This window comes from Nyctereutes procyonoides, unplaced genomic scaffold, assembly GCF_905146905.1.
Source record: "Nyctereutes procyonoides isolate TBG_1078 unplaced genomic scaffold, NYPRO_anot_genome, whole genome shotgun sequence".
NCBI lineage: Eukaryota > Metazoa > Chordata > Mammalia > Carnivora > Canidae > Nyctereutes > Nyctereutes procyonoides.
The window spans coordinates 4,600,701-4,623,100 of record NW_026575029.1 but is presented as its reverse complement, the minus strand read 5'-3'; the positions used below and the strand labels follow the sequence as shown (position 1 = coordinate 4,623,100).

At 37.4% G+C, this 22,400-nt stretch overlaps 1 long non-coding RNA gene across 1 annotated transcript in view; it reads right to left on the bottom strand.

Moving 5' to 3' along the window:
* Positions 1 to 22,400, bottom strand: part of LOC129503579 (uncharacterized) — a 46,805-nt gene that overhangs the window by 20,662 nt on the left and 3,743 nt on the right. The gene's annotated exons all lie outside the window — the stretch shown is intronic.

The following is a 22,400-nucleotide window of genomic DNA, read 5'->3' as shown; positions in this document are numbered from 1 at the left end:
ATCACTGAAATTGCCTGGTGTGGAATTTTATTGTGGAAAGGTTTTAACTAAAAATCCAATTTCTTTGATAGAAGGCTGTTCAGGCTATCTGTTTCTTCTTGAGTGAACTTTAATATGTTTTTTTTATAAATGTGTTCGTTATACATATCAAAGTTATTGGCATAAAGCTGACCACAATACTTTTTCTAAATCCTTATCATATCTGTAGGATTTGTAGTGATGCCCCTCTTTCAAGATTCCTAGTATTGCTCATCTGTATGTTTGTTGTTCTTCTTTATCAGTCTGGCTAGAGATTTATCAATTTTATTGGTCTTTTCAAAGGAACAGTTTTTTGTCTTATTTATTTTCTCTATTTGTTCCTCTGTTTTCTAGTACATTGATTTCTGCTTTTATTTTTATTATTTCTTTTACTCTGCTTGCTTTGGATTTAGTTTATTCTTGCTTTATAGGTTTTATCTTAAGGTGCAAGCTTAGGTTAATAATTTGATAATTTTCTTTCCAATATAAGCTTTTAATGCCATAGATTTCCCTGTAAGCTCTGTTTTAGCTATAGCCTAGGAATTTTATATATGTATATAGAGATCATATCGACCATTTATATTATAATTATATTATAATTTTAATTGATTAAATTATTATATGTCCTCATGTTCTTTGTGATTTATTCTTCATCTTAAGTTATTTAGACGGTTGTTGATTAATATTCAAATATTTGAAGTTTTTCTAGATATTTTTCTGTTATTGATTTATAGTATATATGATAAGAAAATTTACCTTGTATGAATTTCTGCATTCCATGCCCTTCTTCTCAAAACTACCCTCTGCATGAGAATATCTCTCTATATTGCCATGTAGTGATCCCCAGAAAAAAAGTGTGATAAAAGCAAGGTACCACACAACTTATAATTTTTTAAATGGAAGGATAAGCCACAAAATTAATAAATTAATAAACAAAATGGCTCACTATAGAGTGAATTGAGGGAACTACTTAAAGGGTAGAAATTAGATTTTTTTTTTTTTTTTTAGAAATTAGATTCTTCAAATATACTTTGTAGATTTTACTATGGAAGCATGATGATAAAACAAGATTGAATTAGAATATGAAGGGAAAAAGAAAACTCTTAAAATAAGAGACAACATGATCACAAAATTATACAGACTAATAAAATGGTTTTCCACAATATTTTGTATTTGCTTATAAAAATAAACAAATACTCGACTTAAACCTTCCTAAAAGAAGTAGTTTTTGCCTGAGAGTCAGAGTATAAAGAGGGAAATCTAAACCCTAAATCTTAAAGAAGACATTTTATAATGAGAAGTACCTATTTGTTCATCTTTCTTCTGAGTAAACAGTTTAAGTTTCTGCTTTTTGTAAAGAAAGTAAATCTAACCATCTCATTCCTCTACTAAAAAAAAAATCTCAAGAACTCCCCACTGCATACTTGAACAAGTGTAATACACATACCCTTGGTAGTATCTGAGATGACTTTAAGTCATCCGTGGATAAATGTTCTCTAAATTTTTAACTGTAATGTGCTTACTGTAAAGTACATTAGAAAAAGAAAACTAGCGCAACAAAACTGAGATTTCAGGGACATTATGCTCAGCAAAATTAAGTAAAAAGTGAGCTGCTTTTAATTTCAAACATATAATATTACAGAGACAACATGGATAAGGCAAAAAGTTTGAAAAGTGTGGGGAAAAAAAAGATGTTTTGGAAACAGTGGCTAACAAGGTGAAGTTCAGGTTTTTCCATGTGGCAACACAAGGTGTTTATCTCTCCAACTTCATTTCTTGCCACTTCTTGCCCAGCATTTTATGCCTCAGTAACAAACACCAAATACCAGTGGTTTTCCACTCTCCAAATGTGTCTTGCTTTCCTGTGCCTCTCCTTTTCTTCTCACCTGTCCTCTCAACTCCAAATCATCCTTTCAAACAGCTTTCAGGCAGACCGCACATCTGCACTTGTGTTCTGTGTCGATGGAGATGATGCCTTTGTATGCTTTTAACCCACAGGATTATGAGCTCCTGAGGGCAAGGATTGTTTTGTTCATATTTGTATCTCCAGTGCAAGCACAGTGATTATGAACTCAAAATTGTCTTGCATAAAACCTAGAGTCAGCATGGAATATGCTTAGTCATAAAATAGCAGAGAATCTCTCCTATGTGCAAGGCAGGGTAGCAGATAATTGGGATCAAAGAATAAAAATAAATCCCTTTAGGTAGCTTATAATGATTTCATTTAATCCTCAGAATGCTTTTATGAGTCAGGAATGATTTTCTATCTTACAGATGAGAAACTTGAGGCTCAGAGCAGCAGCAATATAGTATCATGGTTAGAAGAATAGCTTCTGCCTTTAAAAAGCCTGTATTCGGGATCCCTGGGTGGCGCAGCGGTTTGGCGCCTGCCTTTGGCCCAGGGCGCGATCCTGGAGACCCAGGATCGAGTCCCACATCGGGCTCCCGGTGCATGGAGCCTGCTTCTCCCTCTGCCTATGTCTCTGCACCTCTCTCTCTCTCTCTCTCTCTCATAAATAAATAAAAAAAAATAAAAAATAAATAAAAAATAAAAAGCCTGTATTCAAGGGGCGCCTGGATGGCTCAGTCGGTTAAGTGTCCAATTCTTTATTTCGGCTCAGGTCTTGAACTCAGGGCCCTGGGATAAAGCCCTGCATCCCATCTCCCTGCTCAGCAGAGAGTCTGCTTGTCTCCTTCTCTCTCTGCTCCTCCCCCCACTCACTCACTCTGTCTAAAGTAAATATTTTTTAAAAAGGCCTATATTCAAATCCACTTAACAGCTCTAAGTGTGTTACTCAATCTTTCTAAATCTGCGTTTCCTCCTCTGTAAAATGGAATAATAATAATATCTATCTCTTTGGGTTGTGATGAGGGTTAGATGAGTTAGTGTTGATAAGGCAACTTGAACGGTGCATGTATACATATATTAAGCCTGTGTCTATATATCACATTTTTAAAAATATAATATATATCACAATAATTATAACATAATTATTATAACATAATAATAAAGACTGTTGTGTTGCTTCATGGCCTGCCTCAATAATAGAAGATAAATTCTATCCACAAATAATTTAAAACAACTCAAATCTTTATATCATCTTTTGAAAAGGCCATAGAAGATTTCATCCATAACACACAATAGAATGTCTGTAATATGCTTCTCATCTAGCATGAGTCTGCCCAAAGCCCTACTGATCAAAGCATGCAACTACCTCCCATCTTTGCCGATGTTTCAGCCTCTCCCCACCCCAAAAGAAAACCAAACAAACCTCTCTGCTCAAACACAGCCTGCGCTGGCTTTTATTTTTCCTTTTTGCCTCTCCCATTTCCTCTGCCAAATCCATTCTTTCCCCAAGTAACTTTCTGCCCTCTCCACTATAAATCAATTTGGCTACAAACCTGAAACAGCTCTAAAAAATAAAGTCTAGGGCAGCCCGGGTGGCTCAGTGGTTTAGCGCTGCCTTCAGCCCAGGGCCTGATCCTGGAGACCTGGGATCGAGTCCCACGTCGGGCTCCCAGTGTGGAGTTTGCTTCTCCCTCTGCCTGTGTCTCTGCCTCTCTTTCACTCTCTGTATCTCTCATGAATAAATAAATAAAATCTTAAAATAAAGTCTATTTTTAAGTCTTCAGAGCTTTCTCAGTTTACACGCTGCATCAGTTTTTTGTGTAGTCTTCGCAACATGGACTGTTAGTAGAGGAATAGAATAACAGCTAGCATTTTGGAGGGGACATTTCTCATAAGTCAAGCACTGTTCTGAGTATTTTATGTTTATTATATCATTTAGTCTGGACTCTCCCCTCCTCTTAATTTTACTCTAATTGTCAGGTGGGACTCAGTTACCAAGATGGAGAAGATAGGCTTATCCTCAATGGGCAGGAGAGGAGACTGTAAGTATGTTACCTTTTCTTTCCATGCCTCATTAAGTTAACCCCCCCAAATCAGAAAGCACTGGAGATACAAAGATGAATAAGATGGAGGAGGTAGTGTTTCTCTCTTAATCAAAAGCCCACAATCTTCGCAAACTCCATGAGGATAACACACTAGATTATTAAAAGGCAGAATTGGGGATCCCTGGGTGGCTCAGCGGTTTACTGCCTGCCTTCGGTCCAGGGCATGATGCAGGAGTCCCAAGACCGACTCCCTGGGTGGCTCCCTGCATGGAGCCTGCTTCTCCCTCTGCCTGTGTCTCTGCTTCTCTCTCTGCTGTGTGTGTCTATCATGAATAAATAAATAAAATCTTCAAAGAAAAAAATAAAGGCAGAACTGTCTCAAATGATAGTAATAGAGCACCGATCAGTAGCTGCCAGAGACTAATGTGACTACAAAGATATAGCAAAGGAAAGTTTGTGGGATAGTACAATCAGTATCCTGCTTGCGATGGTGGTTACCTAAATTTCTCTGTGTTAAAATTCACAGAATGTATTCCTCCCCCCAAAAAAGTCCATTTCACTGTGATGAAGAAGAAGAGGAAAAAGCAAAGCTATTTTAACACTTGGAAAATTTCTCCCATCCTATGTGGATAAAACTGAAATTGGCCCAAAAATCAGAAAGTAAAAAGTCTAGGCTGTCTTTCCTCTCTAAGAGAACCATACCCAGGGTCAAGTTGTGACTAAGCAAAGGCTCATTTTTACTTTCCACCTCCCTTCCTGAGCATCTGCCTCTCTGCCGATCCTCTCTTGCAACCCTGCAAGCAGGGTACCCGTGGGCTCATCCTGCTCTCCTCCCAAGTGCACAGGATCTGCTGTGGCCAACAACTGGGTCCGCTGCCCTGAGGTTCCTGCACTGGGGAGCTCTGACCATTCTACAACGATAACCCTAATCTATTTATCATAAGTCATTTCTTTGACAAGAGGTTCTGCTCCCAGCTGGTTGCCATAGCAGGAAGGATCTACTAAGCATCTTCCAGTGCTCACAAAATGGAGGTATTAATGACAAAGAATGATCGAATGGGATAGAAACGTCAATCAGGAGTAGACAGATTTGGGGGAGGGAAGCTTTCACAACCTCATTCCGCTCATTCCTTGCAGGCCCTGCTCATTCTGGACTCAAACTATGAACAAGCCACCACAGAAAGATAATGTTCCTTTTCTTAAAAGTCTTGAGAACAGTGGGGGAAGCCGCCTAGCGGGGAGGGGCAGAGGTCTATGAGAATGCTGTACCTTCTGCTCCATTTTGCTGTCAACGTGAAAATGCTCTAAAAAGTGGAGTCTATATTAAAAAAAAAAAAAGAAGAAGAAGAAGAAGAAGTCTTCAGAAGCATCTGGGTGGCTCAGTTGGTTAAGAATCTACCTTCATTCCAGGGTCCTAGGATCAAGCCCCTGGTTGTCTGGTTCCCTGCTCAGTGGGGAGTCTGCTTCTCCCTCTCTCTCTCTCTCTCTGCCCCTCCCCTCTGCTCATGCACACACACTCTCTCTCAAATAAATAAATTTTTAACAAAAGAAGTCTTCAGAGCCTTCTCAGTATATATGCTGCATCACAATTCTTCAGCTAGTTTGGGCAAAACTGACTTTATTATTCAGTAGAGTAATAATAAAATAGTGACATCTAGAATTTTCTGAACAGTTAACATATGACAAGCTCTGTTCTAAGTGTTTCATGTGTATTTTCTCATTTAATTCTCTAACAATCCTAAGAGGTAAGTACCATTATTGTCTCAATTTTACAGGTAAGGAAATTGAGGCAAGAGGTCAGAGCCATGAATTGTGGATGGATATAGGCCTCCCAGATGCCTGGTCCTGTGGCTTACCTGGGTAGCCTCCTGCTGTGTGTTCACTTAGGGCTGGTCAGAGATGCAGAGCATGCCTGGCCTGAGATCCTGCCGTTCCTGGTGACGTGCATCAGGTTCCATACAAGATCGGTGTGTACAGGCCTGGCCATTTCAGCTCGGTGGAGGACACTGACAGTCCAGAGCTTCCTGCAGAGTTCACTGAGGCTGTCAGACCTGCATGTCACTCCTACCCCTTCCACCCAGCCCTGCTTCTGCCCTGCTTTGGTAAGTGCTGATCTTCAATAAATACCCTGTACCCCAAACTCCATCTCGGCATGGTCTTCTGGAAGACCCAACTCATACAGCACTGGCCAGGGGTCACATGGCAGCTAAGTGGTGATGCCATCAGTCAACCCAGGAGTCTGATAGTCTTGAGATGCACTGCTTCCAAATATAAAAACAAACATGAAATAGTGATAGCAACCGTTGAAACCCTTACTTGGAATATCAGACACTTTTTTTAAATTATTTTTTAATATTTTTTCTCTTGGCACTTTATTTTTTTTTAAGATTTTTTTTTTTATTTGAGAGAAAGCAAGAGCACAAGTGGGGTGGGGAGGGGGAGAGGGAGAGAAAGAAGCAGACTCCCCACTGAGCATGGAGCCCAACATGAGACTCGATATCAGGACCCCGAGATCATGACCTGAGCAGAAGATAGACACTTAACCAACTGAGCCACCCAGGCGCCCTGTTTTTAATTTTTATAACGACTTTATTGATATATAATTCACATAACATGCAATTCACCTTTTTCAAGTATATTTACAATTCAGTGTTTGTAGTATAGTCACAAAGCTGTGCAACCATCACCACCATCTAATTCCAGAACATTTCATCACCCCAAAAAGTAACACTGTACCCGTGAGCAATCATTCCCCACTTGTCAATTTGGTCCCCCTAAACAATAATTCATGTAGTTAATCTGTTTAGGATATCTGTTTTCTATCATCAAGGTACAAACTTTCCTAATTTGATTCTCTTTTAAAGTATCAAAGCCATAAATATGTTCAAATTGTTGTTTTATAATCTCACTCCTGGGAATTTATTCTTTAAAAAAAATTAGGAATGATGGGGGGTGGAATGGGAACCAAATTGTCTGCTGCAGTATAATTTATACAACTAAAAAACTGGACACAACTTTGTCCATTGTGGGGAATGGTTAACTAAATCATGGCAGTTTAGCAAAACGGAGTATTATGCATCCATTAAGGACAAAATAGCAACAAGGAAAACGCCTGGTATCATATTAACCATATCAGCAGAATACAAAATTCTATCTACAACTATGTAAAACATGTACATATGGATAAAGATCAAAAGGAAATGGAGGAAAATGAAACAGTTGCTACAACAGGATGTTGGAACGGTGAATTATTTTTATCCTTCTGAGTTCCTCTATTATGTCAAAATGTGGTCCTTACAATAAATTAGAATTGGAGGGAAAGATGCATATATATCTACGCCAGTGAAACTTTTTCATTCAGAAAGGCAGGTGGCATGACATATAATTCTCATCCAGAGCAGAGACTTTGGAGTCACGTGGACTTGGATTTTAATTCTGGCCCTGATACTTCTGAAATGTGACTTGAGACCCTGACCTAAGCCCTATAAGCCTCATTTTCCACAATGACTAACAGGAGCAAATACTATCTACTACACAGGGCTATTGTGAAGACGGGGTGAGGTAGCAGCACCTGCTACCACTTAATAAATGGAAACTACAGCTATTTTTTTCCTGCGTGAGTAAGTGATGAAACTGATGGTGATGGGATTGACAAGGGAACAGGGGGTGGGGGACAGAGGTTTTTGTTCATGAAAAATACTACTAACACTGCAAACCTTGAGTGGCAATATAACTTTACTCTGAATACCCGGGCAGAAGACTTTCCGTCACCCCTATCAATGGATTACTCCTATTTAGACTAAGTGAACATTGCTTCAAGGGAACATTGGGGTTGCGGGAATTATTCTTTCTCACTTGGAGACCTCTAGAAATCTGTACCTATAAGGCACTCATCAGTATGCTGGTTGAAAACTTCATCAAAGAAATTCAAGTACTGCTGAGTTTGTGTGTGACTCATTTTATTAATGAATACAAAGGCCTCCCAACTGTTCTCATTGTTGTAATTGTTGATATTATCATTATCACCAACAAAGAGCCACTGTGGCACAATAAGCAAGTTCTATCCGTCTTTGTTTGTCACAGAGGAGCTGTGTGCTTCTCCGAGGCCCATGCCTCCCTTATGCACAGGACACAAGCCCAGCCCTTCCTGCCCACCAGGGCTTGGTTCCACTTCCTTATGCCTCCGTGTGTCCTCTCTTCTCATCTGCATCAAGACATGCTGTAGCACATCCCACCATAATAAAAAACAAAAATCCTCTCCTTATCCCATAATCCCTTCTAGATACAGCCCATTTCTCTGTTCCCCTAGACAGCAAAAGCCTTTGAAAGAGAACAGAAGAATGCTGAAAATTACTGAAGCGGAGTGATGGGAGGATTTATGTTACATTATTTTTGCTATTTTTTTAACTAAAAATGTTTTTTGAGCTATGATTGAAACAGTAAATTGTATCTACGTCATATGTACTGCTTAATAATGCACGATTTTTAGTAGGGTACAATACATATTTTAGATGTATAATTGAATAATAATATATGCAATTACCCTGATTGTCCATTGTTATTATATAAAACCAAATTTTTTTGGTGTATTGGTCTTGTGTCCTGTAACCTAACCTCATTAGTATTAGAAAATTTTTGTAGAGTCCCAAGGGATTTTCTACATAGACCAAGGGTTAAGAAACAATGACCCATGGGGCCAAAAGTGGCTTGATTTTTAGGTATGGTTTTTCTGGAGCACATAAATACTCATTGGTGATATTTTGTATATGGCTGCCTTTGCACTACAAAGGCAAGTTGGATTAGTTAAAATGAAGACCAGATAGGTAAGTGTATCACCTGCAAATAAAGACAGTTTTGTTTCTATAACTTTTAGCACAAGGCTGAATAAAAATTGATGAAAGCAAACATCCTTGTCTTGTTCTTGATCTTAGAGGAAAAGCATTTAGTCTTTCACTATTAAGTATGATGTTAATATAGATATTTTTGGGTTTTTTGGTGTCTTCTAAAAAGATTTTATTTATTTATTCACGAGAGACACAGAGAGAGAGAGAGAGAGAGAGAGAGACAGAGACAGAGACACAGGCAGAGGGAGAAGCAGGCTCCACACACGGAGCCCAGCCCATGCAGGACTCCATCCAGGCATTCCAGGATCACACCCTGAGCAGAAGGCAGATGCTCAACTGCTGAGCCACCCAGGCGTCCCAATATAGATATTTTGTAAAGGCCCCTTTATGACTAGTTTGCTGAGAGTTTTTTTATCATGAATGAATGTGGGATTTTGTCAAATACTTTTTTCTATTTCTATTAAAATTATCATAGTTTAAAAAATCTTAATAATCTTATTCTGTATTTTTTTTTCTAGAATATCTTTGGTGTCAGCATCAGAGTAATAATGCTGGCTGAAAAGTAATTTTACTTTTCCAGCATCCTGAAAGCATTTGTGTAGATTAGTATTATTTCCTTCTTAAATGTCTGCTACAATTCACTGATGAAGTCATCTGGACCTGAAGTTTTTTCGTAAAATTATTTTAATCACATGCTAAATTCTTTAGTACAAATAGAGCAATTAGCATATCTCTTCCTGATTGGGCTTTTGTAATTTGTTGTGTCTCTCAAAAAAACTGTGTATTTCATCTTACGTGTTGGATTTACTGGCATAAAGTTGTCCATGATATTCCTTATCATTCTTGTAATATCAGTAGAAAATGTAGTGATGCCACTACCCTGTTCCTGATGTTGATTAATTTGTGTCTTTTTTCTTCTTGATCCTTCTAGCTAAAAATATATCAGTTGTATTGTTTCCAATGACTTCCTCTGTTGTTGTTTTTTTATTGTATTGATTTGTCCCAAAATTTTTTTTAATTCAACTTTGGATTTAACTTGCTCTTCTTTTTCTGGTTACTTAAAGTGGAAAGTGAGGTTGATAACTTAAGACCTTTCTTTCTAATACAGTCATTCAATTCAAGAAACTTCTTCCTATGTGCTATTCTAGTGTCATGCTGTGCATTTTATATGATGCCTTTTTATTTTCATTTTTAAAAATACTTTCTCATTTTCCTTGTGATTTATTCTTTGACCATTTGTTATTTAGATTATAAACATCTGAGGATTTTTCAGTGATCTTTCTGTCATTGATTTCTGCTTTAATTTTATGGTTGTTAGAGAACACACATTGTATGAATTGAATCCTTTCGAATTTATTTGGAGTTATTTTATGGGCCAGGATATTGTCCATTTTGGCGTATGTTCCATGTACATTTTAGAAGAATGTATATTGTGTCATATGCAGGCAAACTATTCTGATTGTAAAGGAGGTTATTTTGATTGATAGTGTTTAAATTACTTATAAACTTAGAGCTTTTCAGGCCTTGATGAATGTCTTTATATTGCTAAACCATTATAGAATGACATTTTTATCCATGGTCTCTGAAATCTACTTTATTTGATATTAATATAGCCATTCTTTTTTTTTAATATTTAAGCTATTCTGTCTTCTGATTAGTATTAACATGGTAAATATTTTTTCATTATTTTATTGTTAACCTATTTGTATCTGCATTTGAAGTGTTATTCTTTCTTATGAGAGAGCGAGAGAGAGGGAGAAAGCATGAATGGGAGGTGCGGAGGGAGAGGGAGAGAGAATCTCAAGCAGACTCCACACTGAGTGCAGAGCCCAATGTGGGGCCCAATCTTATGACCCTGAGATTGCCACCTGAGCTGAAACCTAGAGTCAGTTGCTTAATCCACTGCTCCACCCGGGTGCCTCTGAAGTGTGATTCTTGTAGGTAACATATAATTGGGTCAAAATATGCATGCCCAAAAGCAAATTCTACTTTATCCATTCAAAATCTCTACATTAAATTTAGATCATCAACATTTAATGTGATTACTGATGTGGTTAGGGTCATATTTAACATTTTTCTATTTGTTTTCAATTTATCCCATCAGTTTTCTCTCTCTCTCCTTCTTCTACCTTCTCTTGGTTTAATTGAGTATTTTTTATGATTTCATTTGATCTGCTTTGTTACTTTATTAGCTATAACTTTGTTTTGTTATTTTTGTGGTTGCTTTAGACAACTAAACACAGTCTGTCTTCTAGTGAAATTATATCATTGTATGTACATATAAGAATCTAAAAATGACATACCTCCGTTTTTCCCCTCCTAATCTTTTTGCTATTGATATCACATGGTTCAGTTTTACATATGTTGTAGTCCTATATTACAGTTATTACTTTTGTTTAAACAATTACCTTTTAATAAGATTTAAATACTTTAAAAAATCTTATATTTTTATCCATGTAGTTTCCATCTCTGATGCTCTTCCTTTCTTTGCTTAGATCCACCTTTCCATCTGTTACCATTTTCCTTCTCTTTGTAGGACTACCCTTACTATTTCTTGTAGTGTGAGTCTACTGGTTGCATCCCTTCAGCTTTTGTATATCTGAAAAAAAATCTTTATCACCCTTTCAGCTTTCAAAGTTAGTTTTGCCAGGTATAGAATTCTAAGCAGTCTTTTAAATTTTTTAAAATATTTTTTAAATGTTGCTCCACTGTCTTATCACCTGCATTATTCCTGGCAAGAAATCTACTGTCATCCTTATCTTTGTTCTACTGTAAGTAAAATGTGTCTTTTCTACTCCACCCCTCCATCTGTTTTTTTTTTAATTTTTATTTATTTATGATAGTCACACACACACAGAGAGAGAGAGAGAGAGGCAGAGACATAGGCAGAGGAAGAAGCAGGCTCCAGGCACCGGGAGCCCGACGTGGGACTCGATCCCGGGTCTCCAGGATCGCGCCCTGGGCCAAAGGCAGGCGCCAAACCACTGCGCCACCCAGGGATCCCTCCACCTGTTTTTAAGATTATCTCTTTATCAGTAGTTTTGAGCTGTCTGGACATGATGTGCTTTGATGTGATTTTCATCATATTTCTTGAATTGGGTTTGTTGGGTGTTTTGAAACTATGAGTTTACAGGTTTTATTAAACTTGAAAAAAATTTTGCTTATTATTTCTTCAAAATTTTTTCTGTCCAGCTTTCTCTCCCAATTACATGTATATTAGGCCATTTGAAACTTCCACGGTTCACTTATACTCTGTTTATTGTTTTTTATTATTATTTCCTTTCATTAGTGTGTTTCATTATTGTTATGTCTTCAAGTTCTAATCTTTTCTTTTACAATGTCTAATATGCTATTGATCCCAACCTGTATATTTTTCATCTGTAATATTGTAGTTTTCATTTCTAAGTATTTGGGTATATTTATATCTTCCATATATCTATTTAAAATTTGAACATATACAATAGAGACAGAATGATCATGTTCAAGTATTTGCTAATTCTAATATCTGTGTCAGTTCTGGGCTGATTTTGGACCAACTGATTTATCTCCCTATTATGAGGAGCATTTTCTTGCCTGGTTGTTTTTTATTGAATACCAGACATTATATATTTTTCCTTGAAGGATGCTGGGTATTTTTGTATTCCTATAATTATTCTTAAGTTTTATTTTATGATTTTATGTTACTTAGCAATGATTAGACTTTTTTGGACCTTGCTTTTAAGATAAGTTAGGCAAAAATGCACTGTCTGTGGCTTATTAAGTCTCATTACTGAGGCAAAAGCTTCTAAGTACTGTAGCAAATGCCATGTGAATCTCCCATTCCACTTTGGCCAGAGGGAAAAGACATCATTCCCAGCACTGTGTGAGCACCAGGCACTATTTCTACTAATCCTTTTAAAGAGACCATGTGCTGGTGAGTATTCAGCTAGTAATCAAGCAAGACCTTCTGCAGATCTTTGAAATTCTCTCTCTGTGGCTCTCTCCTCTCTAGTATTTTATTCTGTGATCTCTAGTCACCTTAGTCCCCCTAGAGTCTCAGTTCTACATCCTCAATTCAAGGGCCCCACCAGGCTCTGTCCCCTTCCTGTGCTGAGGCCCAAAACTTTCTCAAGGCAGTAAGCTGCAGCAGTCATGTGGCTCACTCATTTGTTTCTTCTCTCTCAGAGATAACTGTCTTTTGTTGCCTAAAGTCTTTCAAACCGCTGTTTCATGTATTTTGTCTACTTTTAAATTGTCTCATGCAGAAAAGTAAATACAGTCCCTGTTACTCAATCTCTGCTGGAAGTGAAAGTCTCTATCCCTGCTACTTTTGTTCATGAAAATGTCCATAAATAAAACAAATTAAGAAAAAAAAAGGAAAGAAAAAAGAAAAACTCCTTGAAAGAGTCTTCTCTGTTTCCATTTCATTCCTTCCCGGGTTTTCTCAAATCCACTCCAATCTCTTATTGCAGGCATTGTGGAAATCATGCTCTTCATTGACCTCCAAAGCATGATTCTCTGTCCTCCTTTCACTCACTCTCAGCTTGTAACCAGTTAATCACTCCCTCCATCTTGAAACACTTTTTTTCCCCTTTCATATTCGAGATACACACATACTCTTTTGGTTTTGCTGCTATTAGCCTCTCTTTTGTTGGCTCCTCTTCCATTTTCCCACCTTTAAAGGTTGGAGCACCCCACAATCAATCTTTAGGACTTATCTTTGTTTATTCGCACTCCTTCATTCATTCATTTCATTCAGTCCCAGGACATTGAATTTCATCTATATATTCACTTTTATTTCAACTCTGATTTCTTTCAGACTTATAGTTTTTTACTTGACATTTTCATAAAGATTCTTAATAAATATCTAAAACTTAGCATGTCCAAAAACAAATTTTTGTCCCCTAATCCACTCTTTCTCAGGGGTCCCCATCTCAGTAAATGGCAATAGTGTCCACTTAATTACCTCAGTCAAAATCTTTAATCACTCTTAATTTTTCTCTTTTGTTCACACTCCATATCCAATTCATCTGCAAAACCAGGGAATCATATCTTGAAAATTCAACCACTTCTTACGAATTCTATGCCTAATACCTGGTTCCAAGCTAATATTTTCCCTCACCTAGACTACTAAAGTAGCCTCTTAGCTGGTTTCTCTACAATATATTCTCTACAGTAAAGCCATTGTATTACTTTTAAAACATAAGTCATCCTACTTAGGTTTTTTTTTTTTTTTTTTTTTTTTTTTTTTTTTTTTTTGCAGAAATTGATGAGTTGGTTCTAAAATTCATAGGGATTTAAAAAAACTTTAGATAGCCAAAAAAAATCTTGAAAAGACTCACATTTCCCAATTTCAAAACCCACTACAATGCTACAGTTTTCAAGCTTGTATGGTACTGGTATAAGGATAAACATATATTTCAGTAGAATACAGTAAGAATCCAGAAATAAACCCATGCATCCATGGTCAACTGATTTTTAACAATAGTAAGATCATTCAATGGGGGAAATAGCCTTTTAAACAAATTATTCTGGGACAACTGGCTATCTACATACATAAGAGTGCAATTTGAACCCTACCTCACATCATTTACAAAAACTAACTCAAAATGGTCAAAGATACAAGTAAAGAGCTAAAACTATAAAACTCGTATTAAAAGGAAACATAGATATAAATCTTCATGTCCTTGGGGTAGGCAATGTCTCCTTAGATAGGATACCTAAAGCACTAACAGTCAAAGAAAAAATAATTGGACTTAATCAAAATAAAAAACTCTTGTGTTTCAGTAGATACCATCAAGATAATAAAAGACAACCTGGATAGTACAAATGGGGGGGGGGAATCTGCAGATCACATATCTGATAAAGTCTAGTACTGAGAAAATATAAAGAGTTCTTATAACTGAACATAAAAATACACAATTCAATTTAGAAATGGAAAAGGTATTGCAGTAGACATTTCTCCAAAGAAAATATTTAGATGACTAATAAGCACATGAAAAGATGCTCAATTTCATTGATTATTAGGGAAATACAAATCAACACCACAACGGGATACCCCTAACACACACTACTAGATAGCTATCATCAAAAGACAGAAATTGGAACCCTCATATACTGCTGGTACAACTGCTGGGGAAATGGTCATGTAGTTCCTAAGTGTGGTGTTACTGCACATTCATCAATTTCACTCCTGGCTACATATCTAGGAGAAACAAAAACACACATACACACAAAATTTGTACACAAATGCTCATAGCAGCTCTATTCATAAGAGCCAAAAAATGGAAACAACCCAGGTATCCATCAATAAATGAACAAACAAAACGGGGTATGTCCATATAATAAAATGTTATTCAGCTATAAAAAGGAAAGAAGAATTGATGGATTCTACAACATGAACAAACCAGAAAATATGGTAAAGAAGAAAGACACACAAAATACCACATGTTGTAAAATGCCATTTATCTGAAATGTTCAAAATCAGTAAATCCAGAAAGACAGAAGTACATTAGGCATTGAAAGGTACTGGGAAGAAGAAGAGGCAGTGGCTGCAAGACAGAAGTACATTAGGCATTGAAAGGTACTGGGAAGAAGAAGAGGCAGTGGCTGCTAATGAGTACTGCTAAGATGTTTCTTTTGGGGATCACGAAATATTCCGGAATTACACAGCAGTGAAGGTTGCACAGTCCTCTGAATATATGAAAACCACCAAGTTGTACACTTTAAAAGAGTAAATTTTACTGTATATGAAATATATTTCAACAACATATATATATATATGTGTGTGTGTGTGTGCGTGTGTGTATATATATATATATATATATATATATATATATATATATAAGCTAGATCTTGTTGCTCGCCCACATGAAACTCTCCAATGACTTTTCATCACACTTAAAATAAAATCCAAAGTCCTTACCCAGCGAGAGACCCTATGTGACCTGGCCTCTGGGCTCCTCTGCAATGTCTTCACACATATTCTTGCTATCTCTCATGTGTGCCAGCCGCTCTGCTCAAGCTGCTGCTCTTTGGCCCTCTCTAGCTAAGGGACTTTGGACTTACTATGTCTTTGCTTGAAATATTCTTCTGCGAGAAGTGAGCATGGCCCCCTCCCTTCCTCGCTTTATTCCGGAACTTACTCGCTTTCTCTGTAACACCTTCCCGGGCCATCCTAGCTAAACTAATGGTACCATCATTTCCTAGCTCTTTACCTGAGATCATCTGCCTCCCCAGCACTTACCATCACCTGTCCTTACGGAATTTGTCCACTTGCTTAGTGTCTGTATCTCACTAGAATGTAAAGTCCATGAGGGAAGGGACTTTTCTTATCCCTTCTTGTTCTTTGTTGTATCCTCATACCTATTTTTCATGTCTAGGACCTAACAGATGCACATTACTTATTAAGTGAAATAATGAAGAGAATAATGTGCATAGCGGGGTGACAAAATATTTTAAATAAAAAATGACTTTAACTGCTTCTTCTTTCTGTGAGAGCATGGAATAATTCATATTAGTTAGAATACAAGGCTCACATTCACTTAAAGTAGAAAAGGAAGAAAAGACTTAAAACTATAAAACCTTTGTCAGGAGGGTGGGACGGAAGATGGTGGAAGAGGAGGGGATCTCATTTTATCTGGTCCTTTGAATTCAGCCTGATATCTATCAAATCATTCTGAACACCTATGAATTCAACCTGAGATGTAAGAAAAGAACTGCTGGAATTCTACAAATAGAAAAGTGACCATTTTTTGCAAGGTAGTAGATGTGAATCAGTGCACCTGAGGGGGATATATTGGAAGATAAACAGTGGTGGGTGGTAGGGGGTGGGAGGGAGCCTCCAAAAGCCAGCTACTAGGAAGTGATATCACCCCAGAGTGCAAAACAGGAAAGGGTAAAAGGACTACAGCCAGTAAGTCCAGGAGTGGGCTCTCAGCACAGTTTGCCATTAACCAGGGTCCACGACATGATGAGATAACCACTCTGCACAGGGGCCGTGTAAGCAGCAGGCCCACAGGGACACCCCCCCCCCTTCCTGGAGAGGATCAGCATGGGTGCCCATCACAGGAGTCACTATATTTAATTATATATATATATATTTTCTTTCTTTCTTTCTTTACAATTTTGCGACTTAGTGTCTTCTAATACAGAGGCCAAAATATACCCAGGACCAAGTGGATCACCCTGTTTTGTCCACCTGGGAGATTATAACCTCTCTTTTTTCCCTTTTCTCTTTCTTTCTTTTTTGGTTTTTGACCTCTTTAGATTTGTCTAGTGTGTATTTTGCTTGGGTCATGGCTGGTATTTTTGATTTTGTTCTCTTGTTCACCCATTCTTTTCAGGGCAAAATGACTAGAAGGAGAAATTCACAACAAAAGAAAGAACCAGAAGTAATACTCTCTGCCACAGATCTAATCAATATGGATATAAGTAAAATGTCAGAGATGGAATTCAGGACAACAATTATAAAGTTAATAGCTGGGCCTGGAAAAAAAACATAAAAGACACTAGAGAATCTGTTAGTGCAGAAATGAAAGCTAATTAGGCTAAAATTAAAAATGTTTTAGGAGTGCCTGGGTAGTTCAGTTGGTTAAGCATCTGCCTTTGGCTCAGGTCATGATTCTAGGGCTCCAGGATCAAGACCCACATTGGGCTCTGCGCTAAGCAGGGAGTCTGCTTTTCCCTCTGCCCCTCCTCCTGCTCATGCTCTTTCTCTCTCACCTTTTCTCTCTCAAATAAATAAATAAAATCTTTTAAAAATTTTTATATGCTTTAGCCAAGATGTAATCTAAAATGGATGCTCTAACAACTAGGCTATATGAGGCAGAAAAGAGAGTCAGTGACATAGAAGACAAGATGATGGAAATGAAGGAAGCTGAGGAAAAGAGAAAAAAAAAACAACTAATAGACCATGAGGGGAGACTTCAAGAAATCAGCAATACCATAAAGTGAAAAATATAGAATTATTGGCATCCCAGGGGAATAATGGGGGGCTGGGAGGGACAGAAGGTATATTTGAGCAAAACATAGCTGAGAATGTCCCTAATCTGGGGAAGGAAACAGGCATTTAAGTCCAGGAGGCAGAGAGAATCCTCCTCAAAATCAATAAAAATAGAACTTCTCAACATATAATAGTGAAGTTTACAAATTTCAGGCATAAAGAGAAAATCCTGAAAGCAGCTCAAGACAAGAACTCCTTAGCCTATAGGGGTAGGAACATTAGACTAGCAGCAGACCTATCCACAGAAACCTGGCAGGCCAGAAAAGGCTGGCATGATATATTCAGAGTACTAAATGAGAAAACATGCAGCCAAGAATACTTTATCCACCAAGGCTATCGATCAGAGTGGAAGGAGAGATAAACAGCTTTTAGGACAAACAAAAGCTAAAAGAATTTGTGACCACTAAACCAGCCCTGCAAGAAATATTAAAGGGGATCTTGTAAGTGAAGAGAGAGCCCAAAGTAACATAGACTAGAAAGAAACAGAGACAATCCACAGAAACAGGGAATTTACAGGTGCTACAATGGCACTAAATTTGTATCTTTCAATATTTACCCTAAATGTAAATGGGCTAAATGTTCCACTCAAAAGACACAGGGTATCATATTGGACAAAAAAGCAAGACTCATCCTTATGCTGCATACAAGAGACTCATTTTGGACTTAAAGAAACATCCGGATTGAAAGTGAAAGGGTGGAGAACGATTCATCATGCTAATGGACATCAAAAGAAAGCTAGAGGAGCAATCCTCATATCAGACAATTAGATTTTAAACCAAATACTGTAGTAAGAGATGAAGAGGACGCTATGTCATACTTAAAGGGTCTATCCAACAAGAAGACTTAATAATTGTACTTATGCTCCTAACTTGGGAGCAGCCAATTATATAAACCAGTTAATAACAAAATTAAAGAAACACATTGATAATAAAACAATAATAGTAGGGACTTCAACACCCCACTCACAGCAATGGATAGATCCTCTAAGCAGAAGATCAACAAGGAAACACACTGTACCAGATGAACTTCACAGATAAATACAGAGCATTCTATCCTAAAGCAACAATACACAGTCTTCAGTGTACATGGATCATTCTCCAGAATAGATCACATACTGGGTCACAAATCAGGTCTCAACCAGTACCAAAAGACTAGGATTATTCCCTGCATATTTTCAGACCACATGCTTTGAAACTTGAACTTAATCACAAGAGGAATTTGGAAGGAACTCAAACACTTGGAGGTTAAAGAGTATCCTACCAAAGAATGAATGGGTCAACCAGGAAATTAAAGAAGAATTCTAAAAATTCATGGAAACAAACAAAAATGAAAACACAAGTGTTCAAAACCTTTGGGATATGGCAAAGGCAGTCCTAAGAGGGAAGTACATAGCAATGCAAGCCTTTTTTAAAAAATTAGAAAAGTCTTAGGGTGTCTAGGTGGCTCAGTCATTAAGCATCTGCCTTTGGCTCAGGTTATGATCTCAGGGTCATGAGATCAAGCCCCACATCAGGCTCCCTACTCAGCAGAGTCTTCTTCTCCCTCTGCCTCTGTGTGCTCTCTCTCTCTCTCAAATAAGTAAATGTTTTTTTAAAAAAGTAGAAAAGTCTCAAATACATAAGATAACCTTACACCTAAAGTAACTGGAGAAAAAAGAGCAAATAAAGGCCTAAACCAAACAGGAGAAGGGAAATAATAAGGATTAGAGTAGAAATCAATGAGATAGAAACCAAAAGAACACATCAATGAAACTACAAGCTGGTTCTTTGAAGGAATTAATAAGATCAGTAAACCCTTGGCCAGACTTATCAAAAATAAAAGAGAAAGAACCCAAATTAATAAAATCATGAATGAAAGAGGAGAGATCATGACCAACACCAAGGAAATAAAAAGATTTTAAGAACATATTACGAGCAACTATATGCCAACAAATTAGGCAAGCTGGGAGAAATGGATACATTCCTAGAAACTTATAAACTACCAAAACTGAAACAGGAGGAATAGAAAACCTGAACAGACCCATAACCAGCAAGGAAATTGAATCAGTAATCAAAAATCTCCCAACGAACAAGAGTCCAGGGCCAGATGGCTTCCCAGGGGAATTCTATGAAACGTTTAAAGAAAAACTAATACCTATTCTTCTGAAGCTGTTTCAAAAAAACAGAAATGGAAGGGAAACTTACAAAGTCTTTTTATGAGGCCGGCATTACCTTGATCCCAATATCAGACAAACGCCCCATCAAAAAAGAGAATTACAACCAATATTCCTAATGAACATGGGTGACAAAATTCTTATCAAGATACTAGCCGATAGGATCCAATAGTACATTAACAGGATTATTCACCACAACCAAGTGGGATTTATTCCTGGGCTGCAAGGGTGGTTCGATATTCACAAATTGATCAACATAATACATTACACTAATAAAAGAAAGGACAAGAACCATATGATCTTCTCAATTGATACAGAAAAAGCATTTAAGAAAACACCACATCCTTTCTTGATTAAAACTGTCCACAGTGTAGGGCTAGAGGGAACATATCTTAAAATCATAAAAGCCATATACAGAAAGTCCACAGCAAATATTCTCAATGGGCAAAAACTGAGAGCTTTTCCTCTAAAGTTGGGAAACAACAGGGGATGTCCACTCTCACCACTGTTGTTTAACATAGTACTAGAAGTCCTACCCTCAGCAATCAGACAACAAAAAGAAACAAAAGGCATTCAAATCAGCAAAGAAGTCAAATTCTCACTCTTCACAGATGACATGATACTTTATGTGGAAAACCCAAAAGATTGTACCCCAAAAATTGCTAGAACTCATACAGGAATATAGCAGCATGGTAGGATATAAAATCAATGCACAGAAATCACTTGCATTTTTATACACTAACAATGAGACTGAAGAAGGAGAAATTAAAGAATTGATCCCATTTACAATGACATCAAAAACCATAAGATACTTAGGAATAAACCTAACCAAAGATGTAAAGGATCTAAGGATCTCTAATAACTACAGAACACTTATGAAAGAAATTGAAGAAGACACAATGAAATGGAAAAACATTCCATGATCATGGATTGGAAGAATAAATATTGTTAAAATGTCTATGCTACCCAGAGCAATTTACACATTCAAAGTAATCCTTATCAAAATGCCATCAACATTCTTCCCAGAGCTGGAACAAATAATCCTAAAATTTGTTTGGAACCAGAAAAGAGCTTGAATAGCCAGAGGAATTTTGAAAAACAAAATCAAAGCTGGGGGCATCACAATTCTGGACTTTAAGCTCTTGAATCTTGAAGCTCTTGATTACAATGCTGTAATCATCACCAAGACAGTATGGTATTGGCACAAAAACAGACACATAGATCAATGGAATAGAATAGAGAATCCAGAAAGGGATCCTCAAATCTATGGTCAACTAATCTTCAACAAAGCAGGAAAGAATATCCAATGAAAAAAGGACAGTTTCTTCAATAAACAGTTCTGGGAAAATTGGACAGCCACATATAGAAGAATGAAACGGGATCATTTCTTCACACCATACACAAAAATAAATTCAAAATGGATGAAAGAGGGATCCCTGGGTGGCGCAGCGGTTTGGCGCCTGCCTTTGGCCCAGGGCACGATCCTGGAGACCCAGGATCGAATCCCACGTCAGGCTCCCGGTGCATGGAGCCTGCTTCTCCCTCTGCCTATGTCTCTGACTCTCTCTCTCATTCTGTGTGACTATCATAAATAAATAAAAATTTTAAAAAAATGGATGAAAGACCTAAATGTGAGACAGGAATCCATCAAAATCCTAGGGGAGAACACAGGCAGCAACCTCTGTGACCTCAGCCACAGCAACTTCTTGCTAGACATATCTCCAAAGGTAAGGGAAACAAAGGCAAAAATGAGCTATTGGGACTTCATCAAACAAAAAGCTTCTGCACAGCAAAGGAAACAAATCAACAAAACTAAAAGGTAACCTATGGAGTAGGAGAAGATATTTGCAAATGACATATCAGATAAAGGGCTAGCATCTAAGATCTCTAAAGAACTTATCAAACTCAACACCCAAAAAACAATCCAGTCAAGAAATGGGCAGAAGACATGAACAGATACTTTTCCAAAGAAGACCTGCAATGGCCAACAACTATGTGAAAAAATGCTCCACGTTACTTGGCATCAGGGAAATACAAATCGATACCACCTCACACCAGTCAGAATGGCTAAAATTAACAAGACAGGAAACAACAAATGTGGGCAAGGATGTGGTGAAAGGGGAACTCTCTTACATTTTGATAGGAATATAAGCTGGTTCAACCATGCTGGAAAGTAGTGCGGAGGTCCTCAAAAAGCTAAAAATAGAGCTACTATATGAGCCAGCAGTTGTACTACTACCGCAAAGATACAAATGTATCTGTACCCCAAAGTTTACAGTAACAATGTCCACAATAGCCAAAGTATGAAAAGAGCCCAGATGTCTATCAATAGATGAACGGATAAAGAAGGTGTGTGTGTATATATATATATATATATATATATATATACACACACACACACAATGGAATATTACTCAGCCATCAGAAAGGATGAATACTTATCATTTACATCCATGTGGATGGTACTGGAGGGTATTATGCTGAGCAAAATAAGTCAATCAGAGAAAGA